Here is a 15,972-nt window from a genome sequence, read left to right as displayed (position 1 = left end):
TTGCTTTCTGGCCCCAGATGCCTCTTCTGTTTCTTCACAGGAGCAAGGAGACAAGACCATCATTGTGAGGCAAATGGCCTTAGCCTTTAGCACAGCCTCATAACTGCAGAATCAGAGATCCTATATTCTGACTATTCCTTGGCCAATAGGCCATAGTTTCTGCAACAACTTTTCAGAGGAGAGGTCTCTTTCTCCTAAAGGAAAAGTACTAAAAACTAAAATACAGTCCAAACATTGAAAGTACTTTCTGGTGCAAACAGACAACTTCCTGGTAGATGGTAAGAGTAATCTGTTCATTACAATCAATAACTATGGAGCAAGTTCCATGTACAAAACACTAAAATATTTGGTGGTCTTGGGAAGTTTACAATGGTGACTAACAAGTCAGTCACCATTTATGATGCCTTTTTTCTCTTGTGGTCAAGCAGAGGATAGCTTATCCCAATGGATGACTGCCCTTGGAGTATTTGAAGTCAGCTCTCATGGTGTCCCTCCCCCAAGTCTTCTCATCTACAAGTTAAACATTCAAAAATTTTCCAACAATTTTTTTAGGGCTTAATCTTCAGTTTAATTCAATAAGCATTTATTAAGCACCTATTGTATCACAGGTATTGTGCTAAGGCTTTTGGGAGACAAAGATCAAAATCACCCCTTCTCTTTAGGAGTTCCCATAAGAGAAGAGGGGAGTGGAAAATAAATAAGAAACTAGTAATAGTCAAGTTTGGATTTAATGGTGAGGGTATGAAGATAATATGAAATATCTGGAGAGATAGGGTGGATGAAGCCAAATGAAGAGCTTAAAATGCTAGTTTGTATTTTTACCCAAGAAACAGTGGAGGGTGTCTGAAGATTGGAAAATAGGACAGTGACATAGTCTTAGGAAGATGTTTCTCTGTGAAAGATGTAAAAAGAAAAGATAACAAGCAAGGAGACCAATTGGGAGGCTGAAGAGATTCCTATAGCTATTTTAACTTAAGATGAGTAATATTTAATCTAAGCAATATCTATCTGCAATTCTGGTTATCTTTTCTATTTGTTGTGAAACCTGCTTTGGCTTTTCCTCTCTATGCTCCCAGATCAATCTTTGGGTTAGAAGGTGCTCTTTTTTTTTCACCTCTGCTGAATTTAAGGACTTTCTTTTTAAGGTGTTCCTTTTTTCTCTCTGTCCAAAGTGAACTAGGTGACTTATTGGTATAAAATGTTATTTTGAAAGTGTTCCTTTTTAAAAATAATTTTGAATTTCAAATTCTTTGTCTTGATGCCCTTTCTCAGCCATTGAGAAGGAAGTAAAATGGTACTGTTATGAATGGGAAGTCATACAAACATTTCCATATTAACCATGTCTCAGGGGAAAAAAATAATAGGGAAAATTCTTTCCATGTGCAATCATCAGTTCTTTTTCTGAATGTGGATTACATTTTTCATCTTGAATTCTTTGGAATTGTCCTAGATCATTATATTGATCAGAGCAGCTAAGCCTTTCACAATAGACTGTAGTTCTATTATTGTTTTGTATGGTTGTTCTGTTTTTGTATTGTATTGCTGTTCTGTTATTGTATACAATGTACTGAACATACAAAGCTGGTGCTTTCTGGTCACTTCACTTTGCATCATTTTATATAAATCTTCCCAGGTTTTTCTGAAACCATCCTGCTTGTCATTTTTTCCACGCTTTCTTTAATAAGGCATTACAGCACACAACTGAGCCTTCTAGTATGTCCATTAATAAGGGGTCCATTAATAAAACTCATATAAAAGAGTTGTGTGGGAAAAGGGTGAAGATCTTACAGCACCTATTGATCAGAGACTATTTACTAAATTAGACCATGCCTATTAGGCCTCAGTTTCAGCTTCTCCAGAATCACGTGATTTTAGATAAGGCCTAAACAACATCCCATTGTCCAACATGGCCAAAGAAGCTATATATCTCACCTTGTCTAATACATTCCACTGACCAACTAGGAGTACAGTAGACTTAGGTGACCAATCACAACATATAGAGGGCAGGATTTTGAAGGTTCTTTGTCTGAAATGTATAAAAGCTATAAGCATTTTCAAGGCTCTGGCCCTATCCTGCTGTGAAATTTGGCTCAGACCAGGATGGAGTCCGCTTCTCGAGATTCTAATAAATAATTCTTCTTTCTATGACTGATCTCTGAGTAGTCAATTTGGGTAGGTCTTGTCCCAAACAGAGTGGAAACAAATTTACTATTAACCTCACTTGGTGAGACAAAGAGAGGGAAGTGACTTGTGTGGGAGGAGTAAGAGAAACTTGGGTGGTGGAACTCACGCTCACTTGCACTCATGACCTGGCATTGGAGGTGACGGTAAAGATCTAGAATAAAGACATTTAGTGATCCTGACTCCTGCTGATTTCTGGAAAGATAGAGTTCCAGCAATGGATCTCAAGGTAAAAAGTTTCTAGAGAAGAACAAGGGGGAAAGTTCCATATTCCACTTCTGTTTCCTAGCACCAGACATTCACACAGATTATTCAATAGAAAGAATATTCCTTGAGACCAAGAACTGTTTATTTCTGGCTATGTATAACCAACTCTAGATTTATCAGGATTTATGATACTTCCTTACCCCTAACCTGTCAGAACCAAATTATGGTCTGTTCCTGGAAGTTCCTGCTCACCAGAGCTGTAACCCCACCCTGCTTTGTTCCCCTGATTGCTGGAGCCCTATAAGAATCCCTGGAATTCTTCACTTGTTACTGGATGCTTTGAGACATGAGTCCAATTCAGCTGTTGGGGGTAACATGGATCCTGTTTTTCCCACAGCATAATTTCTCCCTCTCAAATAAAATATGAAAAACTCTCTAATCTCTACCTTGTCTGAGTTTCTCCAGCATTATAGTTCAGTCTCTTAAAAAGACTATCTGTGTGACCCTGGTCAAGTCACCTCTCAAGGTTCTAAGAAAACTTTTATAAATATAGCAGATAAACTGCTATAACAGTTTAATGGGGAGGGAAAGGAAGTGCCAACTTGCATTGATAGAGGAAGCTCTTTTACCCCAGAGTTCCTGATTCCAGGGAAGCCTCAAGTCCCTTCCATATCACTAGGTTAAAGGTGAGTTCCTTTATCAATAGGGATCATTCCTTCAAGGCAAAAGCCATTCCCTGTCCCCTCAGCAGTTAACCCAGGATCTGGCATATAGTGAGCACTTTCCAAATGCTAATTGACTGACTGACTACTGTGCCCCTACACTAGGTTTCAGGGATCCAAGGACAAAACCAATTTCCCTCTGTATTTGCTTAGTAAATTCATTGTGCTTACTTGTATAGGAGTTTTGTGTGAACTCCACCTCTCCTCCCAGTTCTACTTCCAGAAGAATAGAACTTTCCAAAGTGCAAGCTAATTTTTTTTTAGCACACAAAAAAGTCAGGTACTTTGATCATACTTAACAAACAATCATTAACTTTGTGTTGAATTAAATAGAGTGGGAGGAAGAACTCTCAACTCCAAGGAGCTCCTATTCTCTTGTGAGAAAGGTGGAGAAAACACTGATTAATATATACAAAGTTCTGGAGAAAATAAAGGGAGGTGGGGCTTCACCAGTGAAGACAACCCATAGAATTATCTCAAAAGAAGGCTGTCTGGAAAGACTTACTTGAACTGATGGCAGAGGGAACAAAACCAGAAGGGCATCCACAAACCATGTGGATTGAAGCATAGTATTTTCACCTTTTTTGTTGCTTTTTCTTTTTCATGGTTTGTGTGTGTATGTGTCTAAAACGGAAAGGAAAACAGAAACAACAACAAAAAAGATTATATCCTCATTGATTTTTAGATAGAGTCTTTGCTGTCTCTTCAAAAAAGATGGACCTCAACACACCTCCAGAGGACAGGAAACTTTCTTCTGTTAAGTGAAATGTCTTTGTTTTTGTGAGTTCTTTATTCCCATTTGTGGGTTTTGGCTGGTGTTCCAGAGTTTACATGAATATCCTTGTGTTGCATTCCTTCCATTGAGACAATCATTTCTGGGTGGTTTTAAGAAGGCATTTTTTGGTTGTGATGATGGTTCTTGATGTTTTACTAGTTCAAAATTCTCACTGTTCAAAAACTCAATGCCTTTACTTTGGTCAAGTGAAAAAAGATCATTGAATGAACCATCTAAGCTTATTACAACATATTGCAATGAATTGTGATTTTTGGGAAGTTCCTTGTGTTGGGTGCTCCTCTAAACACTTCCTAGCAAAAGGGAAGGTTATGGCAGAGCTCTTACAGGCCAAAATCTACACTCTAACCCTATAGCTTCATGCCAAAGGTCTTCAGGGAACAGGCAGCTACCTAAGGTTAGGAGAATCCCATTCATCCAGTCCTGAGCCAACAGCCCCACCATCAGGTAGAAGAAGACATAGATCCTAGTGCTTCTAGCCAAGAAGCTGGAGAAATTGAGGGTCTTCTTAGCCTACTAGACTCATGATGGCCATTTGAGTTTAGCCATGTAACCTTGGATGAGCTGCAGATGAAGTTTGAACTCTCTCTAAAATGTGGTGCTTACCTACAGAATTGGAGACCTCTGCTTTACTCCAGCAGGCTTGCCAGGGTGAAGTTGAATTGACTTACAAGGTCAATTATGCTAGGAGTCTGTGTTATTATAATATCCCACAAGGCTGTGGGAGCCTCTTTTGCTATGAGACCATTAATGCTGTTGGGCATCTTTGAGTCCAATCTCTTTTTTTCATATTTCCTATTACTCAGAGACAGAGTAATTTCAGGTGGAAATTACAAACGATCAAAGAAAAAAAAACTTTTATCATTATCCATTTCCCTAAATTTATATTGGAGAAAGGGAAAGTCTCCAATTTGGAAGATAAGCTTCGCCATACTTGCCCCCTACAGTAGCATTGTTAGTGCACTGGTTCTACCAGTGCTTCATTGGTACCAAATGTTCCTTTATTTATCTGGGTGCCAGCAGCTACAGTTCCCTTGACCTGGACCCAGGAGCACTGGTAAAGCCAATGCTAAGTGAGGAGAGGAGGCCCCCCACCCAAATACTAAGCCTGGAGAATGGAAAGCCCTGGAAGATGTGATGAGGGGGAATACCACTAGTGGTGGTCAATGAGTTCATCTTGACCATTGAAGACTCTGCAGCCATATCCAAGCCGGAGTCCAACCTGTTGTCAGCCAGTGCTACAGAGAATGAGATTCCAGGTTAAAGGGGCTATTTTAGGGTTATTGAATCCCCTATCATAAGAGATTCACTGACACCAAAGGCCAATCAGTGTGTACTGCTCTGCCGGTTGTTTGCAGAACAATTTCTCCCCACCATCTATCCTGAATATCCAAAAAGAACATTGCTAAACTTGCATATGGGCCAATATGTAAAAGACACTGGCCTTCATCAAAGATGGACAGGTCCAGAATCTATTTCTTTTCTTTCTTTTTTTTTTTTTTTTTTTTTTTCCTGAGGCTGGGGTTAAGTGACTTGCCCAGGGTCACACTGCTAGGAAGTGTTAAGTGTCTGAGACCAGATTTGAACTTGGGTCCTCCTGAATTCAAGGCTGGTGCTCTATCCACTTCGCCACCTAGCTGCCCCCAGAATCTATTTCTGAACATTACTCAGGGCTTCCTGGAAATTGTCTTCTGTTTAAGGAGATTTGTCCAAGGAGAAAATCATTTCATGGACCAACTAATGGAGTATCACATCAAGCAGAGTGCCCTTTACTTCTTCACATAGGCCTGTGGGTATATCATCATCTGTTACTTCCACAAGCCAGGTTTCTCCAAGGATATCAAGGGTTCTAGCAGTCCCTGCTTGGCTTAAATCAAGAACCAGGAAAGAGACATGCTGATAAAGAAGAATGGTAAGATTCTCTGTAGGAGCTTCTCTTATCAAAAAGAAAGAGAAATTAATCATGAAACTGAATGCAAACAGGCTCAGATTAGAAAAGTGGTTCCAGTATTAGCTGCTTCAAGGCGAGAATAAGGCAGATTCTGGTGGAACATCCCAGAAATGGGAGGGGAGCCCTTGGGGAAGGAGAAGATGAAGGAATGAAAAGACCCTGATCAGTTCTAGATAAGCCTCAAAATCCTGCTCAGATCATCCACCCCAGTGCCCATGAGGAAGGCAGAGGCTCCAGATTATTGACAGATGCTTCTCTTCCCTACAGACCAGAAGATGATGACAGAATGTTCCCTAAGCAAGCACTAGGGGATACAACACTTACTTGCTGCCAGTCCTTCTGATCTCTATCTGACCACTGGCTGCAGATGGTTCTGGAGGAGAAAGTGAAGCTGATGCCTTGTACAACCTGCCTTCACTCAAGTCCAATTCACTTGCATGTCATGTTGTCCAGATGTGTTCACAGGAGGACTTTGGTGCCAACCCAAGCCCTGATTTTGGATGAGGAGTAAAGAGGTGGGACTCAGAGGGATAGTCAAGCAGGAGTCCATTTATTCAAAGAAATCCTCAGCCTTATATACCCTGTGCTTATGTAATACACTTACATGATTAAAGAGCACTGCACATGTGGGACTATACAATTTGCTATTGTGTGCAGATGTTTCCTTGTCATGTTAGCATAACTTTGCTTCAAGTCCAACATAGGTTGTCATGTCTCCTGACTTTTCAGGAAGGCTGAGACACCTTTTGGGGGATAGGGAGCCAAACCAGACACATCAGCAGGGTTCCTTACTGGACTAAAGGGTTTTATGCTTCGCCCATGGTTCCCCACTATCTGTGGCCTTCAGCATCATGTTATCACCTCCCTGATGTCATGGCTTCTTCCAGAATGAAGATCAAACATCAACCTTGCAGCCAGTGGAAACAAACTGGCAAACATAAGGCCTCTGCACAGCCAGTACTGTCCCTACTATCCAGTGCTTCAGATTACTTCTCTTTTTTTTTTGAACCTAAAAGAAGTGGGAACTCATTGACAAGGAGGGGAATCCCTTCCATCCTTAACCGGGCTCTTCAACCTCAATACTCTCCTCTCCAGACACTTGGACTTTGGCAGCTCAGCAACAAAGAGGGGGTTTCCAGAGTCACTCAAATCGCCCTCCCAACTCCAGGATCAGGATCCGTGGGCAAATATCCCATTTTCCTCAGACTCTTCCAGCAGAATCCCTTAGGCCTGTGGCCCTGGTCCATGAATTCCCTTCTCTCCTCCTCCTCAGCCCTCTAAAATTGGGAAATAGGGGTGAGGTGCTAACTTGCAATCCTTTCCCCTCCTAAACTACAGCAATGTCCTTGCTTGAAGAGGAGGCTGGAATACCAGTTCACAGCCCATTGGTTCCTGCAACTCCATGGACACAGTCTTTACACCCACATTGAGCTCTGGGAATTTGATCTTTGGGGCCCAAGGACTAATTGTTGACTTGGTGTGTTGGGAAGGCTGGGGATAGCTGAGAATGTCAGGTTGGAGACACAAAAAATCCCTCAGCTTAATTACAATGAGTAAAAACCCAAAGGGAAACTCAGGTGGGAGTGGGGAGAAAAGTTCCGAGAAAAGGTTTGAAGGACCCTGGGGGGCACCAAGCAGACCTCAAGTCCTGCTGTAACTATGAGATCTGGGAGCCTTAGGATGCACAGGTATTGTCCTGCTGGGTAACCTCAATTAAGGAGGTGAAGTCGAGGGAAGCGGGACTCACTTCTTTTGAAATAAGCTCAGCTTTTGGATCTTGTCTAGTGGGTCAGAGATGAAGGGAGATCTCAAGGGGTTTATAAAAGTCAACCAACAGCTCCTTGATGAGGGTAGCCCAAGTGCTGTCCTCCAAGAGCCCAGGAGCTCATCTAGATTGATCTCCAGCTCCGGGACTTCTTTCAGATAGATGGTAGAGGCCAGTTTGCTGCTCTCGGAACTTCGCCTCCAGGGTAAGGCGCTATTGTTGTTCCTCGAAGTCATACCTAACCATGATCTTGTTGGGGGTAGATGCAAGGCCTGGTGGCTGGACCTCCAAGCCCTCACCCCAGGGGCCCAATCTGCCTCAAATTTGTTTTTCAAAGATTCTGTAACCGACTAAGAAGTTAGGTAGCTCCTACTGTTAGAAACAAGACCCCTAACTCAATTTTTCAAAGATTCTGTAACCGACTAAGAAGTTAGGTAGCTCCTACTGTTAGAAACAAGACCCCTAACTCAATTTCAAGTGTGTAATGTTTTATTGAGAGAGATTGAAAGATACAGCTTTCGATTCTTATGAGAAACAGGCACCGTGCTCCCCCCTCCAAGGAGCGCATAGTTCCCCAAGGCAGAAAAAGCTTTTCTAAGTTAGTCCCCCTCCTACTTGCATTTGGCTAGAGGAACAGTACCCCGGACAATGTCGGAACGCCCTCTTTTCGAGCTTTGTCTTGTGGCTCCTCTCTGGGAGGAGAAGATACTTTGGATGAATCTCATTAGCAAGCGGTAAAGAAAAGCCTTCTCCGGGTCATTGATCCCGGCAGGTTTAAGTCTGTGTTTCGTCTAAACACCCTTCCTCTCCCCCAGCCCCCCTCCCCCGCCCCATCAGAATTCTCTGTCAGAAAGCTCAATTGCCAGAGATACTTATTATATTAAGTAATATTATTATATTATATTACCTGGAAACTTGCAACATTCTGTGGAAACTTAGCTTTTCAGGATTTCTCATTGTCTGCTCATGGTTTCTGAGGAATTGAATGTTCATCATTTTATACAAACTTCACGTGTTTGTCCCTCACTTCCTTAGATAAGAAAAAAGCAAAAGTTCTAATTGAATTTAGAACTTCAGGAAAACTTGGGCAATTAAAATCTTGCCTCTGAAACATGCCGGTTGTACATGCAGGGCAATTGCACACTGAATCTTGGCATATAAGTGGGAGGAGGAGGAAGGGGAAGGAGCAAGAATAGTTCCAATAGTGCCTCAGACTCTAATAGCTGTGTGATCAACACGAAATGAATGATGGAGGATGGAGGCTGAGCTTGACACATTTTGAGCTCAATGACAGAACTTTGGACTGACAGTACTTTTTAGAAAATGGCATCTGTTGATTCAAATCAGTTCCAATTGTTCAGTAACGAAGAAAACCAACTACATCGAATGAAAGAACGATGGGAAATGAGTGTGGACCACAACGTAACCCTAACTCCTTCTGTGATGGTCTGCTTGCATTTTTGTTTTCCTTCTCAGATTATTTTTACCTTATTTCTAAATCCGATTTTTCTTGTGCAGCAAGATAACTGTGTAAATATGTATACTTATATTGTATTTAACATATACTTTAACATATTTAACATGTATTGAACTATCTGCCATCTGGGGAGGGGGTGGGGAAAGAAAGGGATAAGTTGGAACAGGTTTTGCAAAAGTCAATGCTGAAAAATTACCCATGCATATTATCTTGTAAATAAAAAGCTATAATATATATATTTTTTTTAATGGCCTCTGTGGGAGCTGTCAACAAGCTGCACTCACCCAGTCCTCAAATGGAAAAGCTGTCTCTGTCACAGACGATTTATGCAATTCTGCTCAAGCTTCAAGCCTTTGAAAATACTATGACCAAGTTGGGGTAAATGAGAGAAGAAGGGAAGGGCAAACTTGTATTGATAGAGGGAGCTTCCCCGCCCAAAAGTTCCAGATTCCAGTGAAGTCACACGTCCCACCCCTATCCTCCTCCAACATCCCCTCCAGGGATAATTCCTTCAAGGTAAAAGTACCCAGCCCTTAGGCCAGGACCTGGCACACTCTAGGAACTTTAAAAAAAATGTCTTACTTGAATGTTTGTGTGCTTACTAGGTTTTAGAGATCCAAGAATAAAGCCAAAGTTTACTTAAAAAAAATTTGTTTCCTCCACTTGCATGTAAAAACACTTTGTTTTGGTTATACATGCACATTTAAAAATATTTCCTTATGAATCATGTTGGAAGAGAAAAATAAGAGCGAAGGGGGGAAATCATGAGAAAAAAAAACAGAAGAAAAAAAAAGAGGGCAGAACAAACATTTACTCTCCATGGTTCTCTCTGGATGAAGATATAGGAAATTTAATTGTTTTATGGGAGAAAATATCCTACACCTTGTAAATATTTATTAAATTGTCACTTAAAAATTGTGTGTTTTATTGAAATGGGAACAAAAGCCAAAGTTGCTTATATTCCCTTGGAAGTCAGGGGAAAATGCAAAGAGAAATTTCAGGAGGTCAAGAGCCTTGGTATCTTGGGGGTATCAGCTTAGGGTCTAGGAATATCGAAACTGAAGGAAGCCTTGTCTTTTTCTCACATCAGCCTTTTTCATTTAGCTGCCAACCTTGTAAAGTCTTTTCTTCAAATTGCAGGGCATAGGACCAGACTTGTAAATTCATTGATCTTGGCAACCCCCAGGTGAAGAGATTCTAACTCATAAGACAAGTTAACAAGTTCTGTGTACTTTATAATTTGTAAACTCTGAAGATAAAGGACCAAAGAATTACAGAGGTTATACAATCGTTATTAACCCTGAAAATATCAAAAAAAACTCACGCAGGTTATCATAACCACTGTGAATTGTGAAAAATAAAATAAAAACAGCAAACAGTGGTGTTAAGCAAAAAACTTTCTTTATTCTGTTGGAAGAGGGAAACTATACACATACGTCTGGATCTCCTTTAAGAAAAGACACGGTTTAATGTTGCCAAACCTTGATACATAAAAAAAATGGCTACAAAGTAAGCTATGGCCTTGAAAATAAGGGGGTACAGCAACAATGAATCAAATTTAATAGTAAAAGAGAGGAGTAAAAAGGGGTGTTCTTAACATGGGCATCTTGATAAGTATTAGCTTGTTATCAAGTTTATTTATGTTTTTTTGGCCAATGTGGAATTTTCTTCTAGCAAACTGTTGTTGGGTGGGGGTGGGGAGGGTGGGTTTACAACTGAAATCCAAGTTAACACCTAATTTTTCTGAGTACATAGATAAGAGACCCCGCCCTTTCCCCACCAGCCTTGGTTTTAGCCCACCTAGCAACGCTTTCTACTCATTTCTATATAAATGCCTTCACAGAGCATTTGAGAAAATAAGAGGTAAGGCTTTTGGCTTCCATGGGTTAGGACTTGAAGAGACAGTATAAATATTCGAAGCCTCAGTGCCATTACTTTCTACCATTTGGATCTTCTAATTTTTTCACCTTCCAAGCATGATGACGGATAATTCACCATCACCACCAAATGAGGAGCAGCAAGATTCTTCTAGTAAGTGACATTGCTCTTTGCTCTCAAAACTTGGCTGTTCAGTTCCTTTTCTCTGGGGATGGTGGGAAAGTTTCTATGTGGTATTTCTATGGTTTGAAAGAATTTAAACTTTATTCCTTCAGTTAAGAGGATAGATTCTGGGTTAGTTTTAAAAGATCTTATTAGTTCAAATTTCCCCTCAGTTTCTGCTCCAATACACAGTGCCATGTCTTAGGTCTTAGGGGGGAAAAAAGTCATTGAAGTTATATGGATGAGCTAAGTCTCTTACTAGAAGTATTGAAACCCTGTAAAGTTAATTGTGAAACTTTATGTTGAGATTAAGTTTAGAAAAGAAACAGATGGGGAGATTTTTGGAGGAGGGCCTTTCTATACTTAAGATTGAGCTCATTGTCTTGCAGTTGATAATAAACCGAATTGTTGAATGAGCATAAGTGATGCTTGAAATATGTTTTTAAAAAGATTGTGAAAGCATTCTTTATTGACAAGAAACTAAACCTGGATAGTTTTCTTTTCTTGGTGTCTTGAAAGGGTTATATCCTGTTACTTCAGTTCAGTGGAATATTTTAGGGCAGTCTTATGAGATGGTTTTTGAGGGGGAAAAAAGGCAGAATGGCTTAGTGGATACAGAGCTGGTTTCAGATCTAGAAATAACTGAATAATTAAATGTTGTGACCCGCGTTAGTACAATCTCAAAAACCAACTAGGTGACTCCTTGGATTTGGGAGTCAGGAAGACCTGAAATCCTACGCTATCTCTTACACTTAACAAAGTGTTTTGTAAATCTTAAGTTAATTATATCAATACCTACATCAATGTAGTCACAGGTATATGACTGTATGTGTGTTTGTACTTTTAATAATGGAGTGGGTTGTTAAAGAGAAATTTCAAAGTAATCCTTAAATAATTTAAAGACACCAAAGTGTATTTATCTGTATTCCACATTAACCTAACATGATGAAGTGGGGATTTAATAAATGTGGGATATAGAAGTTAGTTCAAGTTTGAGGCAAGCCAGGCATCACTAAGAAAAGATCTGCTCTTGGAATCCTGAGACCTGAGTTCCAGTTCTGCCTTTGATGTATCCTGGTTGTCCAATACTGAGCAAGTTTGTGAATCTCACAATTCTAGAGAAAGTCTCCTGGGAGAATTTTGGGGGTTTTTTTGTTTTTTGTTTTTTTTCTGAGGCTGGGGTTAAGTGAGTTGCCCAGGGACACACAGCTAGGAAGTGTTAAGTGTCTGAGACCAAATTTGAACTCAGGTCCTCCTGAATTCAGGGCTGGTGCTCTATCCACTTCGCCACCTAGCTGCCCACTGATTGTTGTTTTATAGCTGAACTTGTGATTTACACCAGTTGAGAGATTAAGAATAGGAGGCAAGTAGAGGAACAGAACCTCCATCTTGATACCTCCAGGCATTTGCACCAGGCTTCTCAATGCTGCAATCTCTTTTCTTTCACCTCTACCCTGAGGCTAAGTTCCTGGAGTGACACAGATAAATACATCTCATGTTCTTTAAACTAGATACCTAAGAGCTATTCAGTTCTATAAGTACCATGGCCCTTTTCTGTACAAGGTACTTTGAGGTAACCTGTAAACTCAGACAAAGTGTCCCTCCCTTCTCTGGAGAGGCAATGTAAAAGTCAGACATATATTTAGATAGAAAAGATCTAAGAATCACTTGAGTGAACACCTTGTTTAATCAAGAAAGAAACTGATCCTTGGAAAGGAGAAACCCTCCTTCCCTCCCCCCCCCCAAGTAGGAAGTAAGATAGACTCATCTGCATCTGATCGCCTTTGATTCCAGAACCAAGTTGTTCTTCCTATGAGTCCACACTCCAAGCACATAGAAGTAAATATAAAGTATGTCAAGCTGTAGACAATATTAAGGGGTGTAAGAATGCAACAGTGTAGCAAGAAAGGCTTTGGGGAAGAGATGTGGTCTCAGAGCTGTCCTTGGAAAGTAGCCAGAGGGTCTAGGAAATGGATGGAAACAGAAGAGGAAAGCTTGTGTGAGGGCAAGGAGACAGGAGGTATAACATGTAGAAAGAACTTCAATCTGAAATGGGACCATTGATCTGGAACAGGAACCGACCTTAAGGTATATCCCAGCCAATCCCATTTTTAGAAATTTTAGAAATGAGAGGACCTATGCTAGAACTAATAAGTGATACAATATGGCATAAATAAGACAAAACTGAAGGAGAGGGGAAATGAGAATTGGGGAAGAGAAGGTCATTACCAATAGTCATCCTGGAGAAGGTAGAAAGGAGGGGAAAATGATAACTGCCAAAAGGTGAGGGAGGGAATTCCAGACACAGAATGCCTGAGCAAAGTCAAAGGGAAAAGAGGGGGAGGAGTAAGGGCAAGGGTAGAAAGAGGGAAGAATCAGATTGGCTGCTCAATCTGAATGAAGAAAGTAAGAGAAAGCTGGATAGGTATTTGGCTCCAAATTATTTAGAGTCTTGAACAGCAGATTAAAGAATTTGACCCCAAAAAAGGGTGGGGAGAAAAGGATGATCTCTTTAAATTCTACTTTGCCAGTGTCAACCTGGGTGTGTTGTGTAGTTGTAGAGCCAGGTTTTCTATTAAGGAGTATATACTGCAATAGGAAAGCCAGAAGTAATGAAAAACTGAATTGGCCTAGAAGGAAAGGGAATAGAAAAGCAGGAAGAGAGACAAAAGAGGCTGTAGTGATCTGAAAATAGACTTTCTGGAATGCTCAACATGAAGGGAGAAGAGGAGGAAGAAAGGTTGGGAGAAATCATGTTAGGGAAGCCAAGTGACAGAGGATTAGAAAAAGCCCAGTTTTATACACTGCTCCAGAAAAGCTGATCTAACAAAGTCTCCAAGTCTTTTATACCAAATACTATCTAGTAATGGCAGGAAATGCTCCTCTTACTCTCTAAATCCTTTCTCCCCTTTTTCCCATAGCAAAACCTACTAGCTCAACAAGAAGAAAAAGAACAGTATTCACAAAAGAGCAACTCGATATTCTTATTGAGTTTTTTGAAAAAAGGCCCTATCCTGGCATAACTGAAAGAGAAGAACTTGCCCAGAAGGTTAAAACAGAGGAGTCAAGAATACAGGTGAGTAGAGCTGATGCTTCCATGTAACATGGTACTTCTATGTGTAGTTTAAAGCTATGCTATAGATAGCAAGAAGACATCCTACATTGCCACTCCTTTCCACACACTAAGTCAATAGGTTAATATCCATTTGGGACCTTCAATAGGTCTTTTTGCAATTTGTCATTGTGAAATGGAGGCAACCCTTAATTTCCTTTTTATTTCTTTTCTTTAAGGAATTATAGTAGGTAATGAGGAAACCAAATTACCACTCTTTGCAGATGATAGGATGGTATACTTAGAGAAAACTAAAAATCTATTAGAAATAATCCACAACTTTAGCAAAGTTGCAAGATACAAAATAAATCCACATAAATTCTCAGCATTTTTATACATTACCAACACAATCCAATAGCAAGAGATACAAAGAGAAATTCCATTTAAAGTAACTGTTGATAATATAAACTATTTGTGAATCTATCTGCCAAGGGAAAGTCAAGAACTATATAAGCAAAACTACAAAATACTTTCCACACAAATAAAGTCAGATCTAAGCAATTAGAAAAACATCAAGTGCTCTTGGATAGGTTGAGCAAATATAATAAAGAGGACAATACTACCTAAACTAATCTATTTATTTAGTGTTATACCAAACAAACTCCTAAGAAGCTATTTTACTGACTTAGAAAAAATAACAACAAAATTCATCTGGAAGAACAAAAGGTCAAGAATTTCAAGGGAATTATTGCTTTTCTTTATTTCCCAATACTGCCTCCTACCCCCTACAAATGGAGTCTTCCTTGATAGCAAGGAACAATTAAACTAAAATCATTGACACTTGTTGTAGCATAAGCTTCCTGTAATTCATAACTCTTGCCCAAGAGTAGAGAGGTATATTTTCTCCTGAGTCTTCAACACTGCAGTATTTGTCCCAGCCTCAGTCTGAGTTCTGATGCTTTTTGTTGTTTCTCTATTTCCCTGAAATATTTTTTTTCTTTTAATAGTATTTATTTTCCCAAATATATGCAAAGATAGTTTTCAACATTCATCTTTCCAAAATTTTGTGTTCCAAATCTCTCTTCCTGTTTCTTCCATTCTCCCCTTCCCAAAACAGTAAGGAATCCAATAAAAGTTAAACATGTCTAATTCTTCCAAACATATTTCCATATTCCAACTTCTTTATAATGTTTCTTATGGTCAATACAGCTTCATTCAATTCTTCTGCCACCAGTTTCTGGAAATCCTTTGCTCCATAGGCTAATCTTCAAAGGATTCCAGCTTTAGGGTGGGAAGACAAAGATCATCTGGTGTGACTTGCTCATCTTACAAGGAACTGGGAAGAGAACTGGGGCTTAGACAAGTGAAATAACTTACCCAGGTGAGAGAGCTAGAACATGTCAGAACTAGGATTTGAAGCAAGGTTCTACACAGATCCTTCATTATAATGTGAAGGGTTGCTTCTACTTTTAAAAAATTATCTGAAAAAGTGTGGATAGAAGTAAAGAATAAGATACATTTTTAGGGAGCTAAAAGTTGAAGAATGGAGGTGCTTCCAGAGGGAAGGTAGAGCCCACTAGGACCTCCCAGGGGAGAGGAGATACATAAAGACACTGGGAGTACTACCATATCTTGGACAGGAAGAAGGAACAACCAAAGACATTTTTTCCCCTGAGTTTAAGAAACAGCAAATCATATGTGTTTGCACATTTTAGCTAGTACTTATACACTATCTTAATTACCACAAAGGGCAGCATTTGAGGAAAGTAAGATCTAAAGAGGAT

This window comes from Sminthopsis crassicaudata, chromosome 2, assembly GCF_048593235.1.
Source record: "Sminthopsis crassicaudata isolate SCR6 chromosome 2, ASM4859323v1, whole genome shotgun sequence".
NCBI lineage: Eukaryota > Metazoa > Chordata > Mammalia > Dasyuromorphia > Dasyuridae > Sminthopsis > Sminthopsis crassicaudata.
This window is presented reverse-complemented; position numbering follows the sequence as displayed.